This window comes from Hyla sarda, chromosome 11 (assembly GCF_029499605.1).
Source record: "Hyla sarda isolate aHylSar1 chromosome 11, aHylSar1.hap1, whole genome shotgun sequence".
Taxonomy (NCBI): domain Eukaryota; kingdom Metazoa; phylum Chordata; class Amphibia; order Anura; family Hylidae; genus Hyla; species Hyla sarda.
Window position 1 is genome coordinate 30,159,596 of NC_079199.1, and position 27,391 is coordinate 30,186,986.

The following is a 27,391-nucleotide window of genomic DNA, read 5'->3' on the forward strand; positions in this document are numbered from 1 at the left end:
AAAAAAAAGATAATTTGTACATGACAAAATGGACTTCGAAAATGGACGTATTTTTGAGTGGAGCGCAAAGAAAGTACAACATTGTAAAAACTGCTGCAGAAGGAGATAATAAGACTATAGAACCACTGATTCAGATTCAAGCCAGTCTGACGAGACCTGAGTCCCGCATGATTTAAAGGCAGCTGCTCCTTTAGAAGGAAAATCCGCCAGGGAGGGCGGAAGAAAAAAGACCCGAGGCAATAGGGTACAAAAACGAAAACAAGTATCTTGGAGAGACTAAATAATAAAACGGAAGAGGAAGAAGCTCACATAAAACCAGTTATCAATCTACCAGATCTAACTATACCCAAAGAATGCATTGATCTGTTGTCTAAATGACCTATTGTGTACACAAACCTTTTGATGAAGTAGAATTTCAAGTAGATGTGTTTTAAAGCATTAAGAAAAATTTACCTGAGTAAAACCAAACAGGCAATCTCCCAACCTAAAACAGGGGAGGTACCAATGGAAATTGGTCCCCTAGGTTTTAGTGCAGTAACTGATCTTGATGCAGAAGTAATGAAGGGAGCGCAGCTATTGGTAGATTTAACAAGTGAAGGAGAAAATGTGTTGTTAGAAACTAACACAGAACTGCAGTTTTTTAGAGGAGTTAACAGTTCTACCTGAGGGCACTCAAGTGGTTCAAAAATCAAAATCATTAGATTTTTCGCAGGGCAGATAAAGGGGGTAACCTTGTAATATTAACAAAGGACCAGTATGTAGAAGAAGCTAGCAGACTTGTTAGTGATAAGAGTTTACACCCTCTTAAATGATGAACCCACACAACGTTACCAGAGTCAGTTACAGTCATTGCTATGTCAATCTGTGGAAAAGGGTACTATATCGACACATAAGGCAGAAAAACTTTATCCCAAATTCCCAAAAAAGCCCTATTGGTACTACATTCTGAAAATCCACAAGTCACCAACCCGACTCCCGGGATGACCAATAGTCTCAGGGATCAGGTCGGTGACTGAGGGGGGGCTCAAAATATATTGACTGGTTATTAAGACCCATTTTGCAAGATCTCCCCACGTACTTAAAGGACACTGGTGAATTCCTTAAAATCCTGAAAGGGGTTTCCTGGCAGGAGGGGTACAGCCTTGCCTCTGTTAATGTGGAGTCCCTCTACACCCCGGTCCCCCAAGAAATGGGGGTCCGGGTGGTGGGGGAGCTCCTCATCCACATGGGCAAGGACCCAGAATTAGTAGAACTTATCTGCGAATAACTCAAATTCATACTTTCTCAATGCTTTCAGGTTCAATGACAAATGGTATAAACAAATTTCTGATACTGCAATGGGTACTCCAGTTGCATGTACGTTTGCAAATTTATTTTTAACAGCTTTTGAAAAACATTATATTTTTCTGCCAGGAACCCCTTCTCTAAATTTATAGATAATATCCAACGCTATATGGACGATATATTTATCGTATGGAAGGGAGATGTCCGACGGTTTGACCTATTCATCAATTATCTTAACAGTAATACAGAATTTAAAACGTTGTTTACATCTGTATATGGGGGCAGCGAATTAGATTTTCTTGACGTGCGGGTGGAGGTGAAAGATAGTCAGATAATTACAGAAAACCTACTGCGACAAATGCTTTATTGCATTCTCAAAGTTACCACCCCCCCACGTGTAAAGAACGCCATACCATACGGACAATTTGTTAAGTTAAGAAGGATCAATAATACTGAAGAAATGTTCGACCAGCAGGCGGGTGAACTAAAACGTAGACTGATAGAAAGAGGCTATCCAAAAGCCTCTGTACAGACTGCCTATGAGAGAGCCAAAAAACGTTCAAGAGCAGAGCTATTAAGAAAAAAGAAACGAAAACAAGATGAAAAGTTTTTTTTCTTTCTTTTAAACATTCAGACATGGATTGTACGGTACTGAATGCGATCAGGAAACACTGGGTGGGGTCATTGAAAGTGACCCAGAGTTATCAGATAAAGCAAAAAGAGGCCCCTTGTCCTTGTACAGAAGAAATAAAACTCTGGCCAGTGAACTTGGTTCTAATCAATTTAAAGAGAAAACGAGCAAAAACTGACTTACAGAAATAATACCACAGGGAAATCACTGTTGCGAGCAGTGTTCATTCTGTAACTTTTTAATATGCAGGCAAAATATCTGATTAGGTGGAATAGAATGCAGAATTAGGAACTTCATGATGTGCAAAAGTAAATTCATTGTTTGTGATCCAATACCCGTGCAGATATTTTTATAATGGAAAGACAATACTCTGTCTATATGTTAGAGCGAAAGTGCTCACGTATTCTATCTACATGGGCATTGGATCACCCAGTGGCGTTGCTAGGGTTGGTGTCACCCGGTGCGGTAGAAAATGGTGTCACCCCCATACCTCCCCCCCCTCCCCCCAGTAAGTTTTTAGCCTGTTGTGACAGACACCACTGTTGTAGCGCATTGTGAGAAATTCCAGTATGATAATCAGATATACCAGTTGCCACAGAATAGGAAAGTGTTAAGGAAGTTTTCACCATTTAAATATACAGCTCCCAGAATTACTTAAAGGGGTACTCCACTGGAAAACATTTACTTTTATATCAACTGGTGCCAGAAAGTTAAACAGATTTTTAAATTACTTCTATTTAAAATATTAATCCTTACAGTACTTATCAGCTGTTGTATGCTCCACAGGAAGTTGTGTAGTTCTTTCCAGTCTGACCACAGTGCTATTTGCTGACACCTCTGTCCATGTCAGGAACTGTCCAGAGCAGGATAGGTTTGCTATGGGGATTTGCTCCTACTATGGACAGTTCTTGACATGGACAAAGGTGTCAGCACAGAGCACTGTGGTCAGACAGAAAATAAATTAAAAAAGAAAAGAACTTCCTGTGACTCACTTATACAGCAGCTAATAAGTACTGGAAGGATTAAGATTTTTAAATAGAAGTAATTTACAAATCTGTTTAACTTTGTAGCACCAATTGATAAAAAAATTTTTTTTCCAGTAGAGTACCCCTTTGAGCAGTGGTGAGGTTATGCTGGGAGTTGTAGTTTCACTCATCATAACTGTAGAACTGACAAGTGACTCCAGCTCTGATAGGACATAGAGAGGAGAATGTACAATGATATCAGTGACTACAGGTGACGTCTTCTCTATAGTGAGGAGAATGTACAATGATATCAGTGACTACAGGTGACGTCTTCTCTATAGTGAGGAGAATACACAATGATATCAGTGACTACAGGTGACGTCTTCTCTATAGTGAGGAGAATACACAATGATATCAGTGACTACAGGTGACGTCTTCTCTATAGTGAGGAGAATACACAATGGTATCAGTGATTACAGGTGACATCTTCTCTATAGTGAGGAGAATGTACAATGATATCAGTGACTACAGGTGACGTCTTCTCTATAGTGAGGAGAATACACAATGGTATCAGTGATTACAGGTGACATCTTCTCTATAGTGAGGAGAATGTACAATGATATCAGTGACTACAGGTGACGTCTTCTCTATAGTGAGGAGAATACACAATGATATCAGTGATTACAGGTGACGTCTTCTCTATAGTGAGGAGAATACACAATATCAGTGACTACAGGTGACGTCTTCTCTATAGTGAGGAGAATACACAATGATATCAGTGACTACAGGTGACGTCTTCTCTATAGTCTTCCCTTATCTAATTCAGATGGTACATACCGCCAGGACTTGTTCCAGCTAAAACTTCTGTCTGCAGAATGTGACGCCCAGACGTCTCCTCAATATGTCAGCGCATTCTCATCCTCTATATGAAAACAGTTATTATTATAAACCTGCCAGACACTGTATCCTCTAAATATAATACTACTATACACTATACTCTTTGATTATAAACCTTCCATACACCATACCCACTGAATATACTACCACACACTGTACATTCTGAATATAATACAAACATATACTGTACACTCAATATAAATCTGCCACATACTGTAACCCTGAATATAATACCGCCACACACTGTACCCTCTGAATATAATACTACCACCCACTGCCCCCTCTGAATATAATACTACCACACACTGTGCCCTCTGAATATAAATCTGCCACATACTGCACCCCTGAATATAAATCTGCCACATACTGTACCCCTGAATATAATACCGCCACACGCTGTACCCACTGAATATAATACTACCACATATTGTACCCTCTGAATATAATACTACCACCCACTGCGCCCTCTGAATATAATACTACCACAAACTGCGCCCCCTGAATATAAATCTGCCACATAGTGTACCCTCTGAATATAAATCTGCCACATACTGTACCCCTGAATATAAATCTGCCACATACTGTACCCCTGAATATAATACTACGAGATGAGCGAACTACAGTAAATTCGATTCGTCACGAACTTCTCGGCTCGGCAGTTGATGACTTTTCCTGCATAAATTAGTTCAGCTTCCAGGTGCTCCTGTGGGCTGGAAAAGGTGGATACAGTCCTAGGAGACTCTTTCCTAGGGCTGTATCCACCTTTTCCAGCCCACCGGAGCACCGGAAAGCTGAACTAATTTACGCAGGATAAGTCATCAACTGCCGAGCCGAGAAGTTCGAGACAAATCAAATTTACTGTAAGTTCGCTCATCTCTAATAATACTACCACAAACTGCGCCCTCTGAATATAATACTACCACAAACTGCACTCTCTGTATATAATACTACCACACACTGAGCCCTCTGAATATAATACTACCACAAACTGCACTCTCTGTATATAATACTACCACACACTGAGCCCTCTGAATATAATACTACCACAAACTGCGCCCTCTGAATAACATTGCCATACAGTGCACCCTCTGAATATAATACCACAACCGCAGTAACACCCCTCAACATCCGTTAGCTGATGCTATTACCACGGGAGGGGGGTATTGGTGGTGTTGCTAGTGGATGATGGGGGTGCTACTACTGGGGGGTGTTGCTGGAGGATGATGAGGGTGTTACTGGCCATCTCCCCTGGCAGTACCACCCCCATCATCCATCGGCAGGATCATCCTCCTGGCAGGAGCACCGCCATCATCCACCACCAGGATCTGCTGATGGAGGTGATGCTGCTGGGGGGTGGGTGTTGCTGGTGGATGATGAGGGTGCTACTGCCAGGGGGGGGAGCATTAGGTAGGCAGCAGTTCCCCCACATTAGGAAGGTAGCAGTTTCCCCACATTAGGTAGCATCTTTTCCCCACATTAGGCAGCATAGATTCCCCACATGTGGTACCAGTTCCCCCACATTAGGTAGGTACCAGTTACCCCACATTAGGTAGCAATTTCCCCACATTAGGTAGCACAGATTCCCCACATTATGTAGCAGTTTCCCCACATTAGGTAGCATAGATTCCCCACATAAGGTAGCACAGATTCCCCACATTAGGTAGCATAGACTCCCCACATTAGGTAGCATAGACTCCGCACACTTGGTAGTAGTTTCCCCACATTAGGCCGCAGGTTTTCCACAATGGGTCAAAGTCTCCCCACATTAGATCGGTGGTTCAAGCCCCCCCCCCCCCCCACCCCACCACACACACACACACACACACACACACACACAACACAGAGAGACACACAGACACACACACACACAAACACACACACAGTCAGACACACACAGTCACACACAGAGTCACATACACACACAGTCACACACACACACACAGTCACACACACAGAGTCACACACACAGTCACACACACAGAGTCACATACACACACACAGTCACACACACACACACAGTCACACACACACACACAGTCACACACACACACACAGTCACATACACACACACAGTCACACACACACACAGTCACACACACACAGTCACATACACACACACACACACACACACAGTCACACACACAGAGTCACATACACACACACACACACACAGAGTCACATACACACACACAGTCACACACACACACACACAGTCACACACACAGTCACATACACACACACACAGAGTCACATACACACACACAGTCACATACACACACACAGTCACACACACACACAGTCACACACACACAGTCACATACACACACACACACACAGTCACACACACAGAGTCACATACACACACACACACACACACACAGAGTCACATACACACACACAGTCACACACACACACACAGTCACACACACAGTCACATACACACACACACAGAGTCACATACACACACACAGTCACACACACACACAGTCACACACACAGAGTCACATACACACACACACACAGAGTCACATACACACACACACAGTCACACACACACAGTCACACACACAGTCACACACACACAGTCACACACACAGAGTCACATACACACACAGTCACACACACACACACAGTCACACACACAGAGTCACATACACACACACAGTCACACACACACAGTCACACACACACACACAGTCACATACACACACAGACAGAGAGACAGACACACACACTCACCCATCCAGCGCAGCGCTCCTTCTCACCTGGCGCCCTGCGAGTGACGTAACTGACGTCCTCCTGCGCGGCCATGCAGTGTGACGTCAGGCCGGCGCAGACATGGGAGCGGAGGCCGGGCTAAGTGCTTGTGACGGCGAGGGGATGTGTGATGACGGACGGGCGCATAGTGCAGGTGAAAGAGGGGGGGTTGCTGACGGACGGAAGGGCGCACCGCACACACAGCGCGGGGGGGGGAGTGCTAACGGATGGGAGGCCGGTCGGGCACAGATGGGGGGTGTCTGTGTAGCGGGGGAGGGGGGGTGCTGCGGAGCATCTTGGTGTCACCCCATTAGGTTGGTGTCACCCGGTGCGGGCCGCACCCCCCGCACCCCGGTCGCAACGCCACTGGGATCACCACATCTGATCGATCATGTCAGAAGATGTCATAATAGCGATCCAAAAGTGCTAAAATTTGCAGGTCTGGAACTAGTGCAAAATCCTTATAATGGAGGAGATAGGCAAAGAATGCTATTGCTACAAGAAGCGAAATGGATTTTACTTACTGAAGCAGCAGGTCCACTAGGACTGAATACAAAAAACTGATGTCTGTCTTCTTGTAATCCATAGCAGTATTGTTTTCTAAATTAATGTCTGCAAATCAGATTTTAAACACACTTCTAGTGAATACTTTTATACCACAGCACATATTGCACTTTTTTCACTTATTGATTACCTTGCAACCTCTGTCTTTGCAAAAATATTCATGTTAGTAGTGGTTAAATTGCCCACTCCCTGGATTCCTCCCCCTCTGTAAGCACAGCATGTTCTAAGTCCTCAGGATGGCCAACACTGAACGGACAGAGCAACGCCCTTGGTTGCCTTGACTCCCGATCATGTGAGCAGCACCTTAGTGACGCCGGCGCTGCTCACTCGCCGAGAGATGCTTTGCTGTGGGTTGGGCTAAGCTCACGTGAGCCGGCTCATGTAATGCGGGGGAATGGTCAAGCTAGGAGCGTCTGTTCATCTGAATGCCGGAGACGCACGGAGAGAACTAATTGCCCCGGAACCTTTAATCAAGGTACAGGTGAGTAGTAAGGGGAGGTGTACATATAAGACATAGTTTGCAGGTATGAATTCAGAGCCAGACGATGCGTGGCTAAGCGCGAAACGTGTCGCTCCTGTACAGCGCCCACACACAGTATCCCCACTGTTCATGGAAGAAATAAAGCACTTTATGAAGACGTGGTCAGTGCAGCCTTTCATTGTCTACTAAGAAACATTGGATGTCTGTGGACTTTTAGGCATTGCACCTCCATATAGTGCACCATGCTAGCGTTCACCATTCTACTGAGTACAACCAGATAGGAGCAACATTAAGAAGTGCCAGTCCCTATCTCCTTTGTGGAATTTTACTAAAATTGGCAAGTTAGGAGAGGCTACATGTTCTCTGGAAATTCCAAGACACCAGAACAAACCTCTTGGTAATATAATCATAGTCACAGTGCATGCACAAACCGTGGTGCAGCCTAGAATAACATGGTGACCGAGTTTACGCATGCAGTATACAGTATAAAGGTAGGATCACACATAGCATATTTGATGCTTGTTACGCCGAGCGCTCCGGGTCCCCGCTCCTCCCCGGAGCGCTCGCTACACTCTCGCTACTGCAGCGCTCCGGTCAGATCCACTGACCCGGTGCGCTGCGATACCGCCTCCAGCCGGGATGCGATTCGCGATGCGGGTGGCGCCCGCTCGCGATGCGCACCCCGGCTCCCGTACCTGACTCGCTCTCCGTCGGTCCTGTCCCGGCGCGCGCGGCCCCGCTCCCTAGGGCGCGCGTGCGCCGGGTCTCTGCGATTTAAAGGGCCACTGCGCCGCTGATTGGCGCAGTGGTTCTAATTAGTGTGTTCACCTGTGCACTCCCTATTTATACCTCACTTCCCCTGCACTCCCTCGCCGGATCTTGTTGCCATTGTGCCAGTGAAAGCGTTTCCTTGTGTGTTCCTAGCCTGTGTTCCAGACCTCCTGCCGTTGCCCCTGACTACGATCCTTGCTGCCTGCCCCGACCTTCTGCTACGTCCGACCTTGCTTCTGTCTACTCCCTTGTACCGCGCCTATCTTCAGCAGTCAGAGAGGTTGAGCCGTTGCTAGTGGATACGACCTGGTCACTACCGCCGCAGCAAGACCATCCCGCTTTGCGGCGGGCTCTGGTGAAAACCAGTAGTGACTTAGAACCGGTCCACTAGCACGGTCCACGCCAATCCCTCTCTGGCACAGAGGATCCACCTCCTGCCAGCCGGCATCGTGACAATGCTCCATATTTCTGGGTAAGCAAAGTCTATGGGAGTAATAATAAACACCCATAGGTTTTGCTAGCGCTGAAATACACAGCATCAGGTATACCCTACATGTGACCCTACTCTAACCGCTACCTCCTGCGTTTCGGGTGAAGGAGGGGCTCTGGCAATCCATTTCAATCAATCTGTTTTTAAAGCTATAAAGAAATGATTTCCCTTCCTGTTAAGATTTTCAAACCATGGACTAGTCTGTTCACAGCATACAGTGGGGCAAAAAAGTATTTAGTCAGCCACCAATGGTGCAAGTTCTCCCACTTAAAAAGTAAGTAATTTTCATCATAGGTACACCTAAACTATAAGAGACATAATGAGAAAAAAAAATTATAAATAAAATAAATTCACATGTCTGATTTTTAAATAATTTATTTGCAAATTGTGGTGGAAAATAAATATTTGGTCAATAGCAAAAGTTCATCTCAATACTTTGTTATATCCCCTTTGTTGCCAATGACAGAGGTCAAACGTTCTCTGTAAGTCTTCACAAGGTTTTCACACACTGTTGCTGGTATTTTGGCCCATTCCTCCATGCAGATTTCCTCTAGAGCAGTGATGTTTTGGGGGCTGTCGCTGGGAAACACAGACTTTCAACTCCCTCCAAAGGTTTTCTATGGGGTTGAGATCTGGAGACTGGCTAGGCCACTCCAGGACCTTGGAATGCTTCTTACGATGCTAATCCTTCATTGCTCAGGCAGTGTGTTTGGGATAATTGTCATGCTGAAAGACCCAGCCACGTTTCATCTTCAATGCCCTTGCTGATTGAAGGAGGATTTCACTCAAAATCTCATGATACGTGGCCCCATTCATTCTTTCCTTTACACGGATCAGTCGGCCTGGTCCCTTTGCTGAAAAACAGCCCCAAAGCATGATGTTTCCACCCCTATGCTTCACAGTAGGTATGGTGTTCTTTGGATGCATTCTTTCTCCTCAAAACACGACGAGTAGTGTTTTTACCAAAAAGTTCTACTTTGGTTTCATTTGACCATATGACATTCTCCCAATCCTCTTCTGGATCAATCAAATGCTCTCTAGCAAACTTCGGACGGGCCCAACGGGACACATCTGGCACTGCATGATTTGAGTCCCCGGCTTTGGTCCCAGCTCTTTGCAGGTCATTCACTAGGTCCCCCCGTGTGGTTCTGGGATTTTTGCTGACCATTCTTGTGATCATTTTGACACCACAGGGTGAGATCTTGCGTGGTGCCCCAGATCGAGGGAAATTATTAGTGGTCTTGTATGTCTTCCATTTTCTAATAATTGATCCCACAGTTGATTTATTCACACCCAGCTGCTTGTCTATTGCACATTCAGTCTTCCCAGCCTGGTGCAGGTCTACAATTTTGTTTCTGTGTCCTTCGACAGCTCTTTGGTCTTGGCCATAGTGGAGTTTGGAGTGTGACTGTTTGAGATTGTGGACAGGTGTCTTTTATACTAATAACAAGTTCAAACAGATCCCATTAATACAGGTAACGAGTGGAGGACAGAGGAGACTCTTAAAGAAGAAGTTACAGATCTGTGAGAGCCAGAAATTCTGCTTGTTTGTGGGTGACCAAATACTTATTTTCCACCATAATTTGCAAATAAATTCTTTAAAAATCAGACAATGGGATTTTATGGATTTTTTTTTGTCTCATTATGTCTCTCATAATTGAGGTTTACCTATGATGAAAATTACAGGCCTCTCATCTTTTAAGTGGGAGAACTTGCACAATTGGTTGCTGACTAAATAAATACTTTTTTTTTGCCTCACTGTACTGCTTTTATCAGCTGTGACTGTCCAACACCTACCCTATTGTAGTGCTGGATATGCCCAGATTGCTGGGTGTGAGAAATTAACTTATCCCTTAGGGTGGGTTCACACTTTCTCTCTATTTCCATTTAACATATGCAATTTATACACTTAACATATACATTAACAGGTGTTTAAAACAGATGCGGCTGTATACCATAAAGGAAATCTGTCAGCAGTATCGCCCGCACTTAAGGTGTCACACAGGCTTGTAGTGCGGGTGATGCCCATCAAAACGATACGGCGTCCAGATTCGCCCAGCCATTCCGCCGCAATTCGCCTTTTTATTTTTATGCAAATGAGGGCCTTGGGGCATGGGCGAAGCTCGAACCTAGCTAGGGGCACGCTGACGTCATCTTTGCCGGGCACACTGACGTCATAACCCCCCTCCCTGCTCTTGCACCCCGTGTTAGTGTCCCGGCGAAGATGACATCAGCGTGCCCCTAGTTTGGCAGAACGGCTGGGTGAATCTGGACGCCTTGAGTATAGTTTTGATCAGCATCACCCGCACTACAAGCCTGTGTGACAGCTTTAGTGCGGGTGATACTGCTGACAGATTTCCTTTTAGTAATGTTTTTCATTAACTTACTGAAAAAACTGATTGCAACATGTACATTTTCTTTTTCAAACATAATGGTATGGTTGAGTACATTTTTGTACACATAAAAATGAAACCTATTGAAACTGAAACCGTGAAACAGCCAGCAATATCGCAATGTGAACCCACCCTTAGATGATACTGACTGCAGCCAATATTTTTGTGTCCTACAGTGACCCAGAGTTCTTTATAGGAGAGTGTAGAGCATTACAGCCAAAGTCAAAGGGATTGTTTTAATTGTTGAATTAGAGAGGTTCACTACTTTTACACACCCATGCACAGCGATGTGTATTTTGTTTGCTTTTCAAAAAGCAATGCACGTTTACTGAGGCCACCCTACACCACTGAGGTTTCTTTATGCTGGGCACTGTTTATTCTATGACTCAGTGGATCTTGATGTTAACCACAACAGTTCGTTCTTACAAAAAATAAAAAAAGCAAAAATCTACTATATCAAACCTAAATGTTTTTTTTTTATTTTTTTATTTTTTTTACACGTAGAGTCCAGATTCGGTAGTGAAGATGTTAAACTGTAAAGCTTCTAATACTTTTTTTTTGCTTTGGCACAGAGGGGAGTGTCTAGAGTGATGGGTACAGGCAGTTGTCTAACCTCTCGGCTAACCTCAGGAGAAGGAAATTAATTGCTCTGTCAGAGTCACTGGAGGCCCCGGAGATCTGATGCTACTGCAGCCCCAGTCATCTGCCAATGCAGAGTATGCCGGAGGAGCAACGAAAGCAATGCAGCAGGATGGAGCTCTGACAAACATGCAGCATTTGCTGTACTTTTTGTGGCAAGACATATTACACAAAACACTGGCAAAATACTGTCCTTAGGGGGGGAAAAAAATTCTCCTTTATTTTCTTTTCCTGGTAGAAATGAAACAGCAGGCTAAACACTGTTCTTAGCAGGGAAATGAAGATCAAAATTTATTGTTTAATTTTTACTTAGAAGTGAAGGAAACTCCTCGGAAAAGTATATTTAGTGACTTTATACTAAATCAAAGATTTAGTAATATTTCATGGTTGTTATAGATTTTTTTAGTTTTTTTTTTTTTCCCATTGTTATTACATCTTGTAAATTTGTTCACAATTGAGAGCTGTAGCATCAAGTGAATGCAAGGAGCTTAATTTCTAGGTGTCCTGTAAATTCCAATCCTTTAGTACACATGAATGGTAAGAGTGCAGAACTGATCTGAAGATATTGGCTTCTTGATTTTATAGTAGAATGTGTCTGATTGATTTTATAGTAGAATTTGTCTAGCAGTATAGCTGCAGTCAGTTTTCTACACAGCTTATCCCATAGTTTCTTGTACATTATTATACACCAGTTACAGATAAATACTGTAATTTATATCTATATTAGAATGTGTCAGTCTGCCTTGAGAAGTGGAGGCTGCACTTTAAATAAGGCTGAATGCTGCCACATTGTGGTACAAACATCTCAATTGATGAGGATCTCTGATCTACACACTGTGGTCAAAGCAATGGCATATGCTGGCCTCTACTTGTGCTACTACTTTATGCCCTATGTGTCATTTTCAGGAACATGTGCCTGTACTAAGAAGAAAGTATATTTGAAATTCGACTATGGAGGACAAAATACATGTTTCCAACCTGAGACTTTCTGTGGATGTGTAAATAATCCATATTGAATCATCAGGAATTACATAGATAAAATAGGGAGACTATACAAATAGGAGGTTCTTCTGTAAGTGTATAGTCTGTAAAATCTCACTGAGGGGTTAGAGATAACTACATTCCCATAGTTCATGACTTTGAGCTAGAGAAATATATTCACTATTAGCAATGTGATATTTTGGGCCTACAAAAAATTCATTGTGTCTGTCTGATTGGAAGCTTCGATGTCACCACATGTGACTAGTCCCATAGATTTCCAAAAGTGTGACGTGCTACTCAGATTTGAGAGTTACCCAAAAGGGGTAGAGCATAGATTAAAAAATTATGGTAAATACAAGTATTTACGAATAGACATGTCATATAAATGATTGTTTTCTTTTATTTTGCTTGTTTACTTATTCATGTTTGTAAATAGATTTTTTGCAGTCTAAGCGAAAACAGATAAATGACCAGTTATCTATGAAGGTATTTTCCACCAGCAACACATCACATATCCACAGGATGGGTGATGTTTCTGATTGGTGAGAGTCTAAATGCTGGGACTCCCATTGATCACAAGAATTTGGGGTACTGTGTCCCTTTGGTTATATGTTGGGGGCAGTTGGACATTAAACTCTTGGCCTGATGAAGACACCAATGCTTGGATGTCTATGGTAAACAGAAAAATTACAGCAGCACACTGCTATCGCTAGGCAATATGTAGAATATAAAACATTTTGAACTACACTTAGTCCGTCACCTTATCATGGTGGGATGGTACAGACTTTTTGGCCAAAAGGTATGTTAAATGGATTATCCACCATAAGGGGATTTTATTAGTACATACCTGCCAGAACTGGGTATTTCCTGTTGAATTTCTTTCTCTAAACTACACATCCCATAGTTCCATAGTTTATAAGTATGTGGTCACTTTCCTCCCTCCCACACATCAGTCACCCCACCCTTTGAAAAACACCTGTGATCCTTTCAATGCAATGCACCAGTGTTTTCTAATCAGGGTGCCTAAAGCTGTTGCAAAATTATCTCTCTCTCCCACCCAGCGGCCACTCCACCCATTGAAGCAGGACAGACTCCCTCTGATCACCTGACTAGTGAGTCAGGTCTCGATGCACTGCAACCTGAGAAAACCCGAGACCTGAGTAATTTTTTTATGCTGTTAAAAATAAATATTGGGGTGAAAATCACATAAGAATTGTGAGACCACCGTCACACACAGGTACAGACACCATATTATGAACTACACTAACTTTACAGCCCCTGTAGCATTGTCAAGTAAAAAAAAAAAAAATCCTGGAATACCCCTTTTAAGAACCTCTGTCTTTCACTATTGCAGTATTGCAGTTTGAAAAATGTAAGAGGTTTTTACATATAAAAAAATCTTAGACCTTGTTCACGCGGCTGCTCCAGTAATGGGAGCTCCATCGGTTAGTCCGTCTGAAGTACAGGAGTTGTGCGGAGAAAAAATACTGTTGTCTTTTATTTCCACTCAACCCCTGTAAAATACCAGACAGGACCCGGCGGACCCCGTTCAAGTCAAATTGTGTTCCGACCTGCTCGGGGTCCGTTCAGTGCAAAAAAAAAAAAAATTGAATTGATCCTGATCAGGTCAGAGCCCAGCAGCTGTGTGGAGTTAGCCTTAGATATTCAGTTGTGGTTTTTGATTGCACCATAAGATTTGAAGCCAGTAGACAAGTCACCAGCCTGCGGTCAGTGCTGTAACAATGGCTCGATGCTTTTATCCGCTGGCTCCCTTGAACACTTCCCAATTAAACACTTGGCAATGTTTGTTACTTAGAAGTATATCCATATTTCAAGCCTTCCATGCATAACATCCTCAATCTTTGTGGCTATTTCTGTTCTCCATGTCTTATTCTCAGGGTTGTAAATGATCAGAACACACAGATTGCCTGAACCTACCTCCTTATCTTTCTTTTTGCTATGGCATGCTGCTGTTATCTTGCAGGCACAACAGACTTTTTTCACTTTACATCACTGCAGCAATTCATTGTCCTAATTAAAATAAAGATTTTTAAAGAATGCAACATAAAAAGTAAATGTAAAGTCAGGATTCTTTTTAAAACTGAAATTGGGCTTTGCTTATACAGTATTAGTTGTGGCTTCTGTTCATAATGGAAGCTACAACATTCTGCTAAATCTTATGTATGACGGAAACCACCAACAGGCAGGTTTATCAGGTTCTGGCATGGAGTCTGTTATTTGGATGGGGAAAAAATAGGGCTTCCTGCCTAATTGTTGGGTTTACAATAGTTATAAAACTTTATTTGTATTTACTTTACAAATTTATGTGCTTATTTATTGTATGAAGGCACACTGTTAGGAAAATGCTGCTTTACCTTAAGGGGTTATTCTGGCCTTAGACATCTTATCCCCTATCCAAAGGATAGGGGATAAGATGTCTGATGACGGGGCGGCGAGACCCCCATGATCAGACATTTTATCCCCTATCCTTTGGACAGGGGATAAGATATCTAAGGCCGAAATACCCCTTTAAGCCCCATTTACATAGGCAACAAATAGACAGCTGTCCCATTCATAAAAATAAATATTAGCTGTGAGCTTGTTTTCGCTATCTACTGCTGTCACCTTTTATATAATTCTGTACAGATTACCTTCTAGCATGCTCCTCCTTATCATCACAGACAAAACAGTAACTCTCAGCCTGGTTTTAGGCCTAGTGGCCAGACTGAAAACGGCATGATTTCAGGATTATTTTATAATATAGATAGTAAAATGGAAAATTAAGGGGGGGGGGGGGGGTACTTTGAAAATATGTTAAACTTTGATTTAAACAATAGGTTATTTTCAGATGATCCGTTCCTTTCAAGGCTAAATTCACATGAGAGTTATAAAACTGCATTTCAGTATTCATATTACATCTACAAATCCCAGCTTGACTGTGGGTCTTATGACTTGTTATAACAGCATCATAGATACCCATAATTATGTTAGTTTGGGTCAAATTTACATTATACCAATTTATTTGCTGTGTGAGAGAAGCACATTGCTGAGCACTTCTCTCCCTATGGGACTGAGATAGTCCTATAGACCTGCATTATGTGACAGTCTTTGTTACATGGCACAGAGCCAGGAGATAACACATGTAGTGCACACATCTCCCAACTCTATTTAGGGATCGGTCAGGGGTCTGAAAACTGTTTATTTATTTATTTATTTTTTAATAAATGACAATGCCCATTTAATTTTAATAGCCGCATTCATGAAATTACACACCCTGCCGCATTGTCTATACAGATAATACAGGAAGGAAGTATCGGCCTCCAATATTGCCAACTTCAATGAAGATTCTACAAGTAAAAAAAAAATAGCTTCAACATTGAAACAAGACGGTGAGACCCATTATTTACCTTCTACATAAATATATTTAATTATTACAACGTTGTTAAATAAAACAGCAGCAAGTGCTCACTGCCTCATATACCTGGTGAGAGACTGTGTTAGAGGATTGTTTCAGATCCTATATCTATACTGGTTTAAAGCCATGACTTTGTTCTTATTATAGAATGTTGAATTTACCTTATAACAGATACAATGGGACCTGTATTGCCCAGTAAGCTCCACTTTTGATTTATCTGTCCATAGAAAATACTTTAAATGGCTTGGATATCATCCAGGTGATTATTTGTATATGGAACACAAGCTGTTCCCACATTACTGCCATATTTGCTTAGTCTTTTTCTTACTGGTTTAAACTTGTTGTTTTTGCCATCATTTTACTGTAGTTTCTACATAGGAAATATGTACATAGCAGCAATTATAATTGCTCCAAAATATTAATTACCGTAAGTCTGTCACCTTGTGGAGGCTACAGAGACCTGCAGTTATTCAGATGTGTATTTTTTTGTTGTTGTTGCTTTGTTTCTTCCTGGATTTGTTGCAGCACCCTTCAGAGTAATTCTTCTAGTTCACTTGCTTTGGAATAGTTTTTTCCTTTTTATTTTTTTTCTTGCAGCATTTTTTGCACTTCAACATACAGCTCAGTGTTTTCCAAACAGTGTGTCTCCAGATATTGCAAAACTACAACTCCCAGCATGCACGGACAGAGGCGAACATTTCATGTGAATAGTACCTTTGGAAATATATTTACTGAGAAAAATAGTGACGTGTTGCTTTCTTATTTTACCAGTTGTACACTCTACAGCTCCTTAGGGGTGGTCACAGGCTGCATCACATGATATTAATTACAGTAAGTGACTGGCTGACAGAAATTATGTGATACATCACAGGACTCCCACAGCACCAGAAAGGGGCACTCTTTAGTGGGTGTAAGTGTACCATTGGTATAATGTATGTGGGAATTATCCCAATGTATTTACCATAATAGGTTCTAATTATATGTAGGAGTAAATACTTAATAGATTACATACCTCTAAACCTCACATATTATCAGCTGTTGTAAATAAATGTGTGTGTCATTCCCTTGTTCCCTGGTTTGTCTTAGAAGCCTAATGAAGAGGGCATTAGGAAAAGGGCACCATGTAATGAAGATATTATGACTGGAGGGGGGGGGGGGGGGGGGGCACAGTAAGCCGGGAATATGCTTGGTCATAAAATGTAAGCTGTTGCGTATAGAGATAACCTATGTCTTCTAAACATAGCTTCTGTGAGTTCCGACGTCTTCTCGTTTCAGTAATAGCTGTAGGAGCTTGACCTAGTTTCCCGTATTCTTACTGTGACTAAAATCCTTGTAGTAAAGCCGCTAATGAGACTTGTGTTTTAGCCACCAGGGTGTTTGTGCAACCTAGGGATCTTTTGGAATTATAGAAAGCCGAACCATTTTAGTGTTAGATGCCACCAGTTGTATTATGGGAATTGTTGTATCTAGGGAGATTATAGTACGTCTAATGATTTATACATTGGTACATGTGAATGTCTTTGTACTAAGAATATGTAAAATCGGTGTAGCTTCAAGATTTATGCCGGCTCAGATAGGCGCAGGAACCACTCTTAGGTAATAGAATAGGAGATAAAAACTTTATTCCCAAGATGCAACATGTTTCACTGCTCACTCTCACCAGTGACTACTGAAGAAGCTGCGCAATCGCAGTGAAACGTGTTGCATCTTGGGAATAAAGTTGGGAATAAATCTCCTATATTTGTTACCTACGAGTGGTTCCTGCGCCAATCTGAGCCGGCATACATCTTGAAGCTACACCGATTCTACATATCCTATTGAGCTGGTGGGCAGCAGACACCTATTTTACGTGCATTACCATTGTTGTGTATGTGGCTGCACAACATTTCAGGGTGAGCAGTTTTGATATTCTCTCCTCCACCATTAAGGGGTACTCCGCCCCTAGACATTTTATCCCCTATCCAAAGGATAGGGGATAAGATGTCAGATCGCCGCAGTCCCGCTGCTGGGGACCCCCGGGATTGCCGCTGCGGCACCGCGCTGTCATTACTGCACAGAACGAGTTCGCTCTGCACATAATGACGGGCAGTACAGGGGCCAGAGCATCGTTATGTCACGGCTCCGCCCCTCGTGATGTCACGGCCTGCCTCCCTCAATAAGAGTCTATGGGAGAGGGCGTGGCGGTCGTCACGCCCCTGCGATAGACTTGTCTTAAGGGGGCGGGCCGTGATGTCACGAGGGGCGGAGCCATGACGTCACGCTGCTCCGTCCCCTGTATCGCCCGTCATTACGCACAGAGCGAACTCGCTCTGTGCAGTAATGACAGCGGGGATCCCGGGGGTCCCCAGCAGCGGGACCGCAGCGATCTGACATCTTATCCCCTATCCTTTGGATAGGGGATAAGATGTCTAGGGACGGAGTACCCCTTTAAGTCCCTGTTTTAATTATACCATGGAGCGCTCTCACCTTCATTTTTAATTTGTACTAAGAAGGTAGTCACTGGTGAGACAACCCTTTATGAAGAAAAACTTCAAGGAGTGGGATTCCTAAACTTGTTTAGAAGGTTGATGATACTTTAATATCTTTTACAGATATTCCATATTGTTTTGAGAATATAAGTGTATATTTTTTTGTTCCTGTAGTAGATCTGTGTGCGTGATGGTAGATATCTAAATCACCTAGTCATATACATCTGGGAAAGGTCTAAAAATGCTACTACCCTTTTAAAGTCATTGGAGGAGAAATTCCAAATTTTTTGTGTCAAAATTGTGGCATGAAAAGTTTACATTAAATATTCAAAGGGTTTTTACATGAGAATGAACCAAGGTTTACACTATGCACATCAGTTTTTCAAAAGGGGGTATATAGTGATGTACATTTTATGCTTTACATGATATTTTCAGAGGGTGAGAGTCTAATTATTTTTTTTTTTGGTTGGTTTTTTTTGTGTGTTTATTTTGGTTGGTAGTGTAATTTACCCAACTATTCAAGTATAAATATACATTTTTGTGAATTTTTGGCAAATGCTTAAACAGAACCCCTTCCCCCAAAAATGTTTTCAACCGGACTATACAGTCACTGCACCTGCACTCTCACATTTAACCCCTAGAAGACTTATATGTAAGTCACTGTGCCCTGGTAATTACTGCACAGTGATGTATGTGTACATTGCGTCACGTTTACAGTCCATTTAGCGACCACAAGAACTGCGCTCGATTCATATACTGCTGGTCCCAGCTGCTATCACCAGCCAGGGACCCGCCACTGATGGTAGACTTCAGGGAACATGCTGATATCTGCCACTAATCCTTTAGACACTGTAATCAATACTGATATCAATATCTATTTTCCTCTTGTCGTTGCCTTCAGACGTCTTTCACCTAAACAGTTGTCACTTGTCTGAGCTCTAATAGTGTAATCATGTAATATTAGGTGATATTAACTTATTCCCAACTGAATTTTCAGAGATTTACAATTTGACGCCCTAACTCTATTTTGGCAAGAAAATAACCAAAAGTGTCACGAAAATAAACTCGTATGTTTTCAAAGCAGCACAAGGAACCTTTCAAAATATGAGGAGAGGAAATATGTGATCAATATTGCTGTAACAGAAATTACAATAGTTTTTGAATATATCCTCTATTGTGTAGTTGCCAAAAAAATCATTATTATTATTATTTTTTTTTTTTTTTTTTTTTTTATGGTCTAGGACAGTGGTGTCCAAACTGTGGCCCTCCAGCTGTTGCACAACTGCAACTCCCAGCATGCCCAGAGAGCTTGAATACTACTGTTTGGAGACCACTGGTTTAGGCTATATGATGTTAATCTGGCCATTGATGTGCCCGTTGTGGCCTTCAGAAACCCTCATTCATTGAGACCTTACCTGACTCTTTTCTTAAAGTGATAAGTGGTGCTAGAGGTTTCTGGGGCAGATGTTTTGGCAGTTAAGCATGTATGTAAATGAACCGATTTAAATTAATTAGTTGGCTAAAACTGAATTGTTAGTTGGGGGCTTATTCGCAATCTATCAGTTGGGTTGTTTGGGTCCAGATCCATAATGAACTTTATATGGGATCTTTGGTACAGGCTCCACAGTCAGGTCAATAGTGGTTAAAAGGGTACTCCGGTGGGAAACTTTTTTTTTTTTTTTTTTTATTAAATCAAGTCAATAAAATCTTCAAGTACTTATTAGCTGCTGAATACTTCAGAGGGAATTATTTTCTTTTTGGAACACAGAGCTCTCTGCTGACATCTCTGTCCATTTTAAGAACTGTCCAGAGTAGGAGAAAATCCCCATAGCAAACATATGCTGCTCTGGACAGTTCCTAAAATGGACAGAGATGTCAGCAGAGAGCACCGTGCTCATGATGTCAGCAGACAGCTCTGTGTTCCAAAAAGAAAATAATTTTCCTCTGTAGTATTCAGCAGCTAATAAGTACTGCAAGGATTAAGATTTTTTTTAATAGAAGTAATTTACAAATCTGTTTAACTTTCTGGCACCAGTTAATAAAAAAATTAAAAAAAAGTTTTTCACTGCAGTACCCCTTTAACTAGCAGATAGGTTTACAGGAAGGATCACTACTACTGTATTAGCTAATTTGTAGATTTACATGAAATAGTAAATAAGGTACACAGATAGTATTAGGTATTAGAAGCTTATGCATGAATTCACTTTAGTGGTGACTGTTATGTGTTCTAGTTTAGTATTCAAGTACAGTGGCCCACACATTACAGAGGCTCCCTGCTATATCTGCACTAGTTAGCTGCTTGTTTCTCTTCAGCCACTTACAGCTGCTGGTACATGCCAATATTTCTATGGTGATCACTAAGGGGCCCTATTCTACAGCACTATGTTCACTATATTGTAGAATTTAGTCATAAACTTGTGCCACTTAGGGCCTTGGCCCTGCTTGAAGAGCTGGGATTGGAGGAAGCTCCTACCACTACCTAACACTGTCAGAATCAAAAACTTTTTCTATGTTCTACATCTTGACAAAACAGAATACTCCATAAAAATGTGTTATCTTGTTTTTATAGAAATCAAAGCTTATATAAAAAAAAAAGACCACTAGGGAGTCCCCATGCCAACCAGAACATATTCCTGTCCAGATGCAGCATCGTCTTTGTCCCAGCTGAAGCACAGGCAAAAACAAAGTCCAGTAATTGAGGGTGGGACTAGCACTCCTGTGTGCTCACTCCTGTCCTATCAGACTTCAGAATGAAAACAGAGAGTAGGGGGTTATAGAGCAGCCTGCCGTGATTGGATGAAGATACCCAGCACAGCAGACTCAGTGAGTAAGTGAATACAATGAGGGTGAGCTTAGTGCTTGGCTTAGACACACCCCTTCCGGAGCAGTGGATGTGAGAATGAGTAAGTGGCAGAACAGAGGGATTTTTGAGCAAAATAGAGAAACAAGACACATAAAAAGACAAAAGAATCTGCATGAACTAGTAAGTAACATAGATATATAAGCAATATTTTTTTTCTGTGATAGGACAAGTACGCTTGGACTCTTTGATTGCTATGGTCCATTATCTGTGGCGTGATCAATGCCCCCCCCCCCTCCTTAATCAGGTGGTTGTATTTCCCATTGACACGATTGGAGATGAGCCTTAGGGACCTAGAAAGGATGCCAGGGCCTGCCGTTAGCTTTACAAAAAAATAGAAAAAGAGGGGTCTGAAAATAAGACATTGCGCATCCAGTATAACTAATAAAATCCCTTAATTTTAAAGTCACACAAACAAGTAAAATCTTATACAGAAAGAAAGCTCAAATAAGAGGGGAAAATAAAGTGTTTGTGTCAGTGCATACGATGGCAACACACTGGTCCATGTTCCATATCGTAGTATGTTGCAATAAATAGTCCAGTGCTAATAAACTTTAATATAAGTTCTGCCCTCTGGTTGCCAACAGATCTGCAGCATACCCTGCCCTACACATATCATGAGCCCCGAGGCCAACTCCCTCAGGGCCTGCTGTTAGGGCAAAACAATGTACTCGAACGTCCAGTGTCATAGTGACACAGATTATTAGTAATAAGAAAAACTTCACTTTATATGGACATAAGTATTCAGACCCTTTGCTGTGAAATGTGAAATTTACCTCTGGGGCCTCCTATTTCTCTAAATCATCTCTGAGATGTTTCTACACCTTGTTAGGAGTCACCTGTGGTAAATTCAGATGATTGGACATGATTTGAAAAGACACAGCCCTGTCTATATAAGGTCTCACAGCTGACAATGCATATCAGAGCAAAGACCAAGCCCTGAGGAGGGAAAGAACTGCCTATAGAGCTCAGAGACAGGATTGTGTGGAGAAGAGGAAAAACAGAATTCTGCTGCACTGAAAGTTCTCAAAAACACAGTGGCCTCAAGAATTCTTAAATGGAACAAGTTTGGATTAACGAGTACTCTTCCTATAGTTGCCGCCCCATGAAACTATGTCAGGGTTGAAGGGCCTTGGTAAGAGAGGTGACCAAGAATCCAATGGTCACTCTGGCTGAGCTCCAAAGATCCTGTGTGCAGGTAGAAGAAACTTACAGAAGGTCAACCATCACTGCAGCCTGTCTGAAGTTTGCAAAAAAAATAAATAAACACCCAAAAAACCATCAGACTGTGAGTAACCAGATTCTATGGTCTAATGAAACCAAGGTTGAACTTTATGGCCTCAGTTCTAAGCATCATATCTGGCAGACAGCAGGCGCACTGCTCATTACCTGCCCAATACCATCCCTACAATTTTACAATTTTGAAGCTTGTTCCACTGTCTGTACACAAGCCTTTTACCTGAGGAGGAGGAGGCACTGCTGCCTCAAAACGCATTGTTGTTTGGCTTAAATAAAGTAACTTTTCTGGTTTGCGCTACAACCCGGCTTTTCCAAGATTTATGTTATCTACAGATCGGCTGGGGATGCCCTGACGCCAACTCCGGGAAGCAGCACCACTTTTTTTTATGCGCATATAGCAGCTGTGTCTCACACAACTCCACCAGGTGAGCAAACCTGTACTACTAACTGTAACACGTCTAGAATACAATCTCCTGCGCAAACGATATTATACTATAGGAAGCTCTGCCTTTGTCTTTATTTCAGGATACAGCATCCCTACAGTGCAGCATGGTGGTGGCAGCATTATGCTGAAGGGGTGATTTTCAGCAGCTGAGACAGGGAGAATGGTCAGGGTTGAGGAAAAGATGGATCAAACAAAGTACAGATATATATTCTTAATAAAAATCTGATCCAGAGTGCTCTGTACTCTATACTCCTCTTTCCAATAAGAAAATGACCCTAAGCACACTATCAACCACACAGTAAGTAGCTGAGAGACAACTCTGTGAATGTACTAGAGTGTCCCAGCCAGAGCCCCGACTTGAACCCTGTCAAACATCTCCGGAGATATCCGAAAATGACTTCCACCGACGTTCCTCATCCAAGTTCACAGAGCTTGAGAGGGTCTGCAGAAAAGAATGACCCGAAATCCCCAAATCCTGGTGTGAAAACCTTGCGGCATTATCCCCAAGTCGACATGAGTCTGGAGTCGCTGCAAAAGGTGCTTCAACTTAGTCCTAAGTAAAAGGCCTGAATAATTATGTCCATGCAAAATTTTTGTTTTTCCTTTTAAAAAAAAAAATACATTAAAAAAAATTGCAGAAATTATACATTCAAGTCCTTTACATAACAAAATAGAAAAAGAGGTGACAGGGTCTGAAGACTTTTCAAATGCACTATATAGTTCACTTATCTTTTCTCTGAAACAGAATTATAAAATTACAACAATTCTGTTATTTTATTATTTTTTAAATGTACCCCAAAATGGTGCTATTGCTACAGCTAGATTGATGGCAAAATAAAAAAAATTTTTGTTCTTGGAACAATGAAAAGTAAAGTCTAGTCCTTCAAAGGGGTATTATCATCACAAACATTTTATGCCATGTCCACTGGCTATGCCATACACGTCTAAAAGATACGGGCCGCCTGTTTTACACAGTTTACTTAACTCGCATAGAGGTTAATGGGAATTGCGTAAACAAAATACCTTCACAAGCTACACTGTTTCTATAACTTCCAATCTACAGAAACAAGGTAGCTGGTGATTCTATGCTGTTTACGTTATTTCCAAAGAGGTTAATAGGATTTGCGTAAAACAACCTGCTTGACTGTATTTGGCTTCCTGACCACCCTTTGGCTGACACAAGCAGGCAAGACCTTGCCAGGGGCTCTCATTCTTGATATATGTGCAAGTCTAGGAGGTTGGCCCCACATCTGTCAGACATTTATGGCATATCCTGGGAATATGCCATACATACTGAAGATGGGAATACTCCTATTAGGGCCATAATTAAGCCCCATCTTAAAGGTGATGTCCAGGGAATTTTTTTTCTGTTGTTTTTTTTTTTTTTTTTTTTTTAAATAGGTCTTTTACTCCAGACTTAGGACATTTAATTGTACTCACCGGCCCACTCCAACGCTGTTTTGATGTCACCTGTTCCTGCTGAGCAGATACTTCCTTGTGTGGATTCTAAGTTCAGGAAGTGCTGTGTGGTGGGACCAGGCTCTGTTGGAATGGTGTCAGAGGAGGATCAGGCAGGTGAGTACAGGTTTTTTTTTATTTTTTTTATTATTATTATTATTATTATTATTGCTTTTAACACAGACTGAGGACATTAAACTATCAAATAAAAATTTCAAAGTAAAATAAATAATACATTTGTTAAAACTTTATTAAAAATGCAAACAAATGAATAAATCAACCAGAAAATGTCAATGTACTTGTGCTTAATACAGTCCAGCTGCATATCATCATATAAGGGATTTCTGCAAATGCAATGAGACTATGGAAATCTCTGCCAGAGGAAGTTGTCATGGTTTATTCACTGAAATAGTGCAAAAGGGGTCTGGATGAATTCCTTTGAGAGTCATAATATTACTATGTACTATGTAATGTACAAGTGTTATATGTCCTAGATTACTGGAGAATGGGTCATTGATCCAGGGAATGTTATGCTTTCTATTTTTGTTCCATAAATTAGCAGGTGCCTCATAGACGTTTTTGTATTTTTTGTATCAACATTGCAAGAGAATAGTTTGAACAAGATGAGCCTAAATGGGTTATCCAGCCCTATAAAATAGATGGCCTATCCTCAGTTTACAGCATCAATATTGGATTAGATAGTGACCATCTTATTGCACCCACCCTAACCAGCTGTTGGAATGGTCCATGGTGCTTGTGCGAGCGCTGCGGTCTCCACTGTTTACTGTTGTTCGTCTTTCATTAGCTATACTGTGCTTCTTTTTAATTTAAGAGAATGATTATTGAAAATTAAGAAAAATAAACACATTAGGAATGAATGTTAGTAGCACTGATCCAAGGTACTATAGCATTGTTCCATTCAAGCTGCAGTGTCCAGCACATTCCTGCTAATAGTATAATGATGCAAGGATGAGCAGCTGTAAATATTGAAGAGGCTGCAGCACTCACCAAGCGCCATGGTACCTTCAAAAAGTTGACCTACGCGGATGTCAGGAATTGGACTATAAGGCTGGATAATTACTCCTTCAATGTATTTTTTATGTTATGTGTTTTGTTTTTTTTAAATTACTGCCAGGGCCTATGTGCAAGTATTCTGACATTATATCTAGTTTATGTTGCTAATGTTATTAACCTAACTGGTAGCAAGTGTTTGCACCATGTGTTCATGCCAATGATTGTAAAAGTGTTGCCATGCTGACTCTTAATCCTACTGCAGTATTTTCCTAACCTTGGTAACAGGTGCCAGTGACAATTTGCAGTTCTTGGTCAAAGTCCCTTATGCGTGAATCCTGGCATTCATACAGAGAAACTCAGCTATTCCTTCTCATTCCTCGCCCACCCTGGTAACGTCAGGCTGTTGCTGCTTTGTTGGTATCTGGCTGATACTGAATATACAGGGAACCCTATGCGTTTTTTTTTTTCATAAATAAAAAAAAACGCATAGGGTTCCCCCTATATCAGCCAGATATCAACCAAGCAGCAACAGCCTGACGTTACCAGGGTGGGCGAGGACCATTGCTACTGGCCCTCCCCAGCCTAAATAACGCCAGCCTGTTACCGCCTAGGCCCAGGAGTGCCATTTTTGACGCTCCGGGCCTGTTGGTTCCGGCTCTTCCCAGCACCCCTGTGGCGTTGGGTACCGGGGTAATAATTAGGGGTTAGCGCCAGCTGTTTTCGGGGCTAACTCTAAGCCCTGACTTAGTAATGGATTCCATCTATTAGACAGCCTCCATTACTAAGCCTGAATATTCAATAAAAAAAAACACAACACATTGGAAAAATTATTTTATTAAAAAAAACACTCCCCAACAGCCCTCGTTAACCATTTTATAAAAATAAAAAATAAATCAAGTTCATCCGTCGTAATCCATCGAATCCGTCTTAATCCTCTGCATACACGGATCTGAAATAAGAAGAAAAAACACAAAAAAATGGGTTAGGACATTTTTTGCGCTCTCTGCAGGGGAAAGCGCCCATAATGCAATGTCTTCCCAAACAGGGAGCCTCCAATTGGTGCAAAACTACAAATCCCAGCATGCCCAGACAGCCTTTGGCTGTCTGGGCATGCTGGGAGTTGTAGTTTAGCAACAGCTGGAGTCTCCCTGTCTGGGTAGACACTGGCAGAAGGGTCTGTTCACATTATCCAAAACGGAGAATGTTAACAGAGCCTTATACCCTTGCCAGCCTGCATCGTGTCTGTACTCCGCCCCTGCCTGGATGGAGGTAAGGGGACTTCTCCATCTTATGTATACACTATATACAGCAATCTATAGATGGCTGTATATAGTGTATACTGCCCAAAGGGTTAGCCTACACTGTCCAGCAGTGTAAGTTAACGCTTTCCTTGCCGGGCTGGCTTAGCGCACAGCTCAGCAAGGGGTTAAGTGAGCCAGTAATGTGAATACTGTATACACATTGCAGGCTCACTGTAAGTTCTTGCTGGGTAGTAGATATACGATGCATATCTACTGCTCAGGATCAGCTGATCTCCCGGCTCTGTAGCCTTGAGAACAGCTGATCCCGACAGTCACTTCAGGACGATCTCAGCGGGTGTCAGGAGAAGTGACATCCGCTGTGATCTGTCCCTTACTGC

General features: G+C 42.0%; 1 protein-coding gene across 11 annotated transcripts in view; it reads left to right on the top strand.

Annotated features, from left to right (window-relative positions):
• The window catches only part of DPF3 (double PHD fingers 3), a 272,192-nt gene that overhangs the window by 94,526 nt on the left and 150,275 nt on the right, over positions 1-27,391 (top strand). Inside the window, exon 1 of one of the 11 annotated variants that reach the window (XM_056545789.1) lies at positions 17,079-17,099. The exons of the other annotated variants lie outside the window; for them this stretch is intronic. The gene's annotated coding sequence lies outside the window, so the exon portion shown is untranslated. Of the gene's footprint in view, positions 1-17,078; positions 17,100-27,391 lie in introns of those variants that run through there. 11 annotated transcript variants of the gene reach the window in all.